Consider the following 6,236-nt stretch of genomic DNA (forward strand, 5'->3'; position numbering starts at 1 on the left):
GGGGAGAAGGGTGCAACAATGAATGAATGGAATCCCAAAATCTCTGTAGATGTTCATTGAAATGAAAAATAAACAACCTAAATTAAAAAAAAATCAATTGACCATAGGTAGATTTCTGGATTCTTTATTCTATTCTATAGATCTATGTGTCTGTCATTATACCAGGACCACGCTGTCTTGACCACCACGGTAGTATAATAGGATTTTAAATCAGGGAGTGAGATGCTTCCTACCTTGTTTCTCTTTTTATGGAGTGCTTTGCTTATTCGAGGTCTCTTTCCATTCCAAATGAAATTGGAAATTACCTTTTCAATCTCAGTGAAGAATGGGATTGGTATTTGTATTGGAATTGCATTGAGCGTGTAAATTGTCTTTGCTAGTATTGTCATTTTTACAATATTGAGTCTTCCTATCCATGAGCAAGGGATATTCTTCCACTTCTCCAGGTCTCTTTTTGTTTCTTGTAGTAATGTTTTGTAATTTTCTTTGATTAGATCTTTTGTGCTTCTGATTATATTTACTCCCAAGTATTTAATCTTGTGATTACCTATTGTGAAGGGTATTGTTTTTCTTCACTCCAGTTCTGTATTTTCTGTCACTGTTTCCAATTGATTTTTGTATGTTGGTCTTGTATCCTGCTACTTTGCTGAATTGTTCAACTACGCCCAGTAGTTATCTTGCTGAGTCTTTAGGGTTTTCTAAGTATACTATATTATACTATATTATCTGCATAGAGAAATAATTTTACCTTCTCTTTGTCAATTTGGATACCTCTTATTTTCTTCTTTTGCCTTATAGCAATAAGACTTCCTATTGCTAAGACTTCCGATACCATATTGACTAGGAGAGGTGATAGTGGGCCTCCTTGCCTAGTTCCTGTTCTCAATGGGAATGCTTTTAATCTCTCTCCATTGAGAACAATATTTGCTCTCAGATATGTGTATATACTTTTTACTATGTTGAAGAAATTCCCCTCTAATCCTACTTTGCTGAGTGTTTTAATCAGGAAAGGGTGTTGGATTTTGTCAAAGGCCTTTTCTGCATCAATTGATAGGATCATGTGGTTCTTGTTCTTTGTTTTGTTAATGTAATGAATTACACTGATTGTTTTTCTTTTCTTTTTTTTTAAATTGACTGTTTTTCTTATGTTGAACCATCCTTGCATACCTGTTATGAATCCCTCTTGGTCATGGTGAATTAGTTTTCTGATGTATTGTTGGTTTCTATTAGCTAGGATTTTATTCAGGATTTTTGCGTCTATGTTCATGAGAGATATTGGCCTGTAGTTTTCTCTTTTGGTAGTGTCTTTACCTGGCTTTGGTATCAAAGAAATGTTTGCTTCATAGAATGAGTCTGGGAGAATTCTATCTTTTTCTATTTTCTGAAATAGTTTATGTAGAATTGATGATAGTTCTTCTCTGAATGTTTGATAAAAATTCACTTGTGAAACCATCTAGTCCAGGGCTCTTTTTTGGCTGGAAGTTGTTGTATTATCTTTTCAATTTCTTCCTTTGTAATGGGTCTGATAAAGTGATCAATTTCAGTTGGTGTCAGTTTAGGTAGATTGTGAATTTCTAAGTATTTATCCATTTTCTCTAGGTTTTCATATTTGTTTGAGTATAGTTTTCCGTAACATTCCATTGTGAGTCTTTTTATTTTACTTCTGTTGTGATGTTGCCAGTTTCATCTTATATTTGGATTATTTGTGTCTTTTCCTTTGTTAGTTGTGCTAATTGTTTGTCAGTCTTATTGACCTTTTCAAAGAACCAACTCTTCGTTTTGTTGATGGTTTCAATTGTTTTTCTGTTTTCTATTTCATTTATCTCTGCCCTAATTTTTATCGTTCCCGTTTTTTAGAGGGTGTCAGGTTTTCTTGCTGTTCTTTTTCAATTTGTTGGAAATGTTGGGTTAGAGAATCAATGGTCATTTCCCCCCTGCCTTTTGATGTGTTTGCTTATTGCTATAAATTGACCTCTGATTACTGCTTTGGCTGCTTCCCAGAGGTTTTGGTAAGTTGTATTTTCATTTTCATTTGTTTCAAGAAACTTCTTTATTTCGTTTTTTATTTCTTCTTGTACCCACTCCTGTTCAAGCAAGGTGTTGCTCAACTTCCAAATGTATGGGTTTTTTTTTCCTCCTTTATCCTCTTATTTTTAATTTCTAATTTTGTAGCATTGTGGTCTGAGAAGATGCTCTGTATTATTTCTATGTTTTTGAATTTATTGATGCTTGCCTTGGGATCTAAAATATGACCTATTCTGGAGAATGTTCCATGTACCTTGGAGAAGAAAGTATACTGTGCTTTTTTTGGATGCATTAGCCTATAAATATCTATGAGATTGAGTTGGTTTATTGTGTGGTTTAATTCTTCAGCATCTCTGTTGAGTTTTTTTCTGGTAGTTCTATCTTTTCTTGAAAGTGGTGTATTGAGGGCTCCAACCACTATAGTAGTGTTTTCTATTTCCTTTTTTAGTTTCGTTAATGTTTATTTTATATATTTTGTAGGTCTATCATTTGGTGCCTGAGCTATATGACCTAGAAGAATGTCTGAATAAAAACAATGAAAGGCAGGCCAGAGGGCTATGGATTAAAAGTCACCCGTCTTTGGCTTGGTGGTATCGCTTTTTGTCCACTGGGCCAGCTGATCTCTCTCTCTCTATGTTGATATTATTGTTGTTAAGTGCCAGCAAGTTGTAGGTGACTCACAGCAATCCTATGAAGGAGAGTGCTCAATACTTGGGTGCCTTTCATCCTCTCTCCAGGTTCATAGGGTTTCCAGAGGCAAGCTATTATGGAAGTGGATGCCACTCCTCCTTCCAAGCTTGTTTCAATTGGGGAGATCCACCCCACTCTGTACTCATAGGGTAACCAATCATTAACGCATTTAACACATCAGTGTCACAGTGTTCAGCCTCACAGCAACCACAAGTTACCACTGTACGACCTCCTCTAGGTCGTATAGCCCTGGTGCACAAGTTGCTGTACAGCTTCAGTCAGTGGGTTTAGGGGCCCAGACGGCAGGGCTTGGGAGGCCTCCTACCAGAGCTGGGGTGGCCCTGCCAGGCAGTGTTGCTGTGGTCTAGTGCTCCAGGAAAGAGACCAGTCCAGAACACACCAAGAAATTTTTAAGGTAGGTCCTTAATTAATTGACTGGATAAGCAGCATAGAAGCGACATGTGTAGAAGTGACATGTGTAGGAGTGATGCAGCAAGTAGAAGCGACCACAGATGGAGATTTGTACACCTATGTTCATAGCAGCATTATTCACCATCACGAGAACATAGAAATAGCCCAAATTTTCAAGCACAATTGAATGGATTGAGAAATTGTGGTACATTCACATGATGGAATACTATGCAGCACTCAAGAACTTAACTTGGGAGAGACAGGAGAACACTATGCTGAGAGAACTAATTCAGTCTCATAAGAATAAATGCTGCATAAAGCTGTTATTGTAAAAATAGAAGGATAACTAGTAAAAACTAGGATAACTAGTCAGATGGGGGTCCAATAGAGGAAGGGGTAGGAGCAGATGGTGAGGATGGGTAAGGGGAAAATCACAGTGTTATATAGTTTGGGGCGGGGGGTAAGGAAACAGGAAATATCTGGCAGGGTCCTGAAAATACGAGGTAATGGTGGACAAAGACCAATGGTTATTAATTTTATAAAACGCAATGTATGGGAATGATTATATGAAACATAATGTTAGTAAAGGAAAGTGTGAAACACACACACACACTCCACTACATAAATGAGTGAAACACAATGCATATGAATATTTATATACATACCATTTAAAAAAGAGTTTAGAAAATATGGCCTTGGTGACAGAAATTAGGCTAGTATCCCATGATAGAATACAGTACAAAGATTTATTCATTGTAAATAACACTTTTGTATGTGTGTAAATAATTTAAGAAAATAGATGATGACTAAACATGAACCTTGTTTAATGGACTACACAGTAATCAAACTTGTTACCTCTGTGAAAAGAGAGTATAAAAGCTCAATACTCTCAGTCAGAACATACCAAGGGCAGATTGTGGAGTAGAAAAATTGTCCCTATACAAATTAAAATTTAAGCTGAAGAAAATAAAACAAGTCCACAAGAGCAAAAATACAGCCTTGAACTTATCTCACCTAAACACAAAAACTGACATAAGTATAGATTTGATGCATTGTTCTCTAAGACTAGGTGAATTTTAAGTGACACCAAAGGCATCATCCATGAAGAAAACTAAAGGTCATTAAAAAGACAGGATCAAAATACAATAACAAAATGGATGTCAGAAGAGACTCTGAAACTTTCTCTTGAATGCAAGACAGCCAAAACAAAGAGAAAAACTATGGTTTAAAAGGGTTAACATGCAGCTCAAGAAGACGAGGCAAAGTATTATTAAAAAAACCCCTTTTTTCTTTTTAAAAATTATACTAGTTTAATTACAATATTTGAATACATTGTTTTTCAGACCCGATTCTTCCACTTTCCCTCACCCTGTACCCATCAAATTGTATAACCCCATGATTAATATCCCCCCACTCTGCACATCCTCATCTCTCTGCTTCCACTCTCCCCCTCTCCCTTGGATCCTCATACTCATTCTACAATAAAGGTTTTATATAATATTTGTCCTTGTGGGACTGAGTTAGTTCAGTCAGCATAATGCTCTTCAGTCCTTCCCAAGTTAGAGAATAATTTACAAAATTGTTGGTCCTGCTGGCTGTGGAGTATTCCATTGTGTGAATGTACCATAATATCTCAATCCATTCGATTGTGGTTGGACATCTGGGCTGTTTCTTATACTGGTTTACTTACCAAGTTTCTATGCATTGTTTTAACACACTGGATCTCTCTCACTTCTTTTACCAACCCCTAACTTCACCCATCGAATTGTGCTACATGTTTGGGAGAGTGGAAGACCCTCAATGAGATGGATTGATTCTGTGATTGTGGTGGTGGGAATGAGTGTGTCGGAGACTGTGAGAGTGGCACAGGATAGAGCAGTGTTTAGGGCTCTTGTACATAGGGTTGCTATGAGTCACTCGACGGCACATAACAAAAACAACAACAACATGATTAAACCCCCTCCCCTGCCCATTCTCACCCTCTGCTTCTACTCTTTTTCCTTGGGTCCTCATACACGTTCTACAATGATCTTATACAGTATTTGTCCTTATGGGATTGAGTTCTTTCACTTAGCATAATGCTTTCCAGTTCCTCCCAAGTTAGTTAATGATTTACAAAATCATTGCTCTTTCATACTGTGTAGTATTCCACCTTGTGTATGTATCATGCTGTGGAGTATTCCATTGTGTGAATGTACCATAATTTCCCAGTTGATTCGATTGTGGTTGGACATTTGGGCTGTTTTCATGTTCTTGCGATGGTGGATAACACTGCTATGAACATTGGTGTACAAGTCTCTGTTTGTGCCTCAGTTCTTATTTTTCTCAGGCCATTTCTAGATCCATCTTGAGATACAATATTGTGAGTGAACAAGGAAGACCTGTTAACACCACTATCATTCAAATTTATATGCCTATAACCAGAGCCAAAAAGGAGAAAATAGATGACTTCTATCAACTGTTGCAGTCAGAAATCAATCAAACATGTAACCAAGAAGCTTTACTAATAATGGGTAACTGGAATGCAAAAATAGGGAATTAGGAAGAAGAATCAATAGTCGGAACATATGGTCTGATGACAGAAATGAGACTGGGGATAGAATGATAGAATTCTGTACAACGATTTATTCATAGAAAATAACATTTATAAGAAACATAAATGCAGGCTATACACATGGATTTCACCTGATGGGATGCACAGGAATCAGTTTGATTACATCTGTGGAAGGAACTACTGGAGAAGTTCAATATCAACAGTAAAAACTAGGCTAGGTGCTGATTGTAGAACAGACCATCAACTGCTCATATACAAGTTCAAATTAAAACTAAAGAAGTTTAAATCATATCCACAAGAATCAAGATTTGATCTTGAGTCTATCTCCCATGAATTTAAAAACCAACTCAGGAATAGTGTTGAGGCCTTGAACACTAATGGATAGAAGACCAGATAAGCTGTGGGAAGAAATAAGGAATACTACTGTTCATGAAGAATACAAAAAATCATACTAAGAAGGAAGGACAAGAAAAGACCAAAATGGATGTCAGAAGAGACTCGCAATATTGCATTAGAGCACTGAGAAGCAATGCAAAGGGAAGAAAAGAAGACAGTA

The sequence above is a fragment of the Elephantulus edwardii genome, unplaced genomic scaffold, assembly GCF_000299155.1.
Source record: "Elephantulus edwardii isolate Elephantulus edwardi_28Jun2011 unplaced genomic scaffold, EleEdw1.0 scaffold00209, whole genome shotgun sequence".
In the NCBI taxonomy this organism is placed as follows: Eukaryota; Metazoa; Chordata; class Mammalia; order Macroscelidea; family Macroscelididae; genus Elephantulus; species Elephantulus edwardii.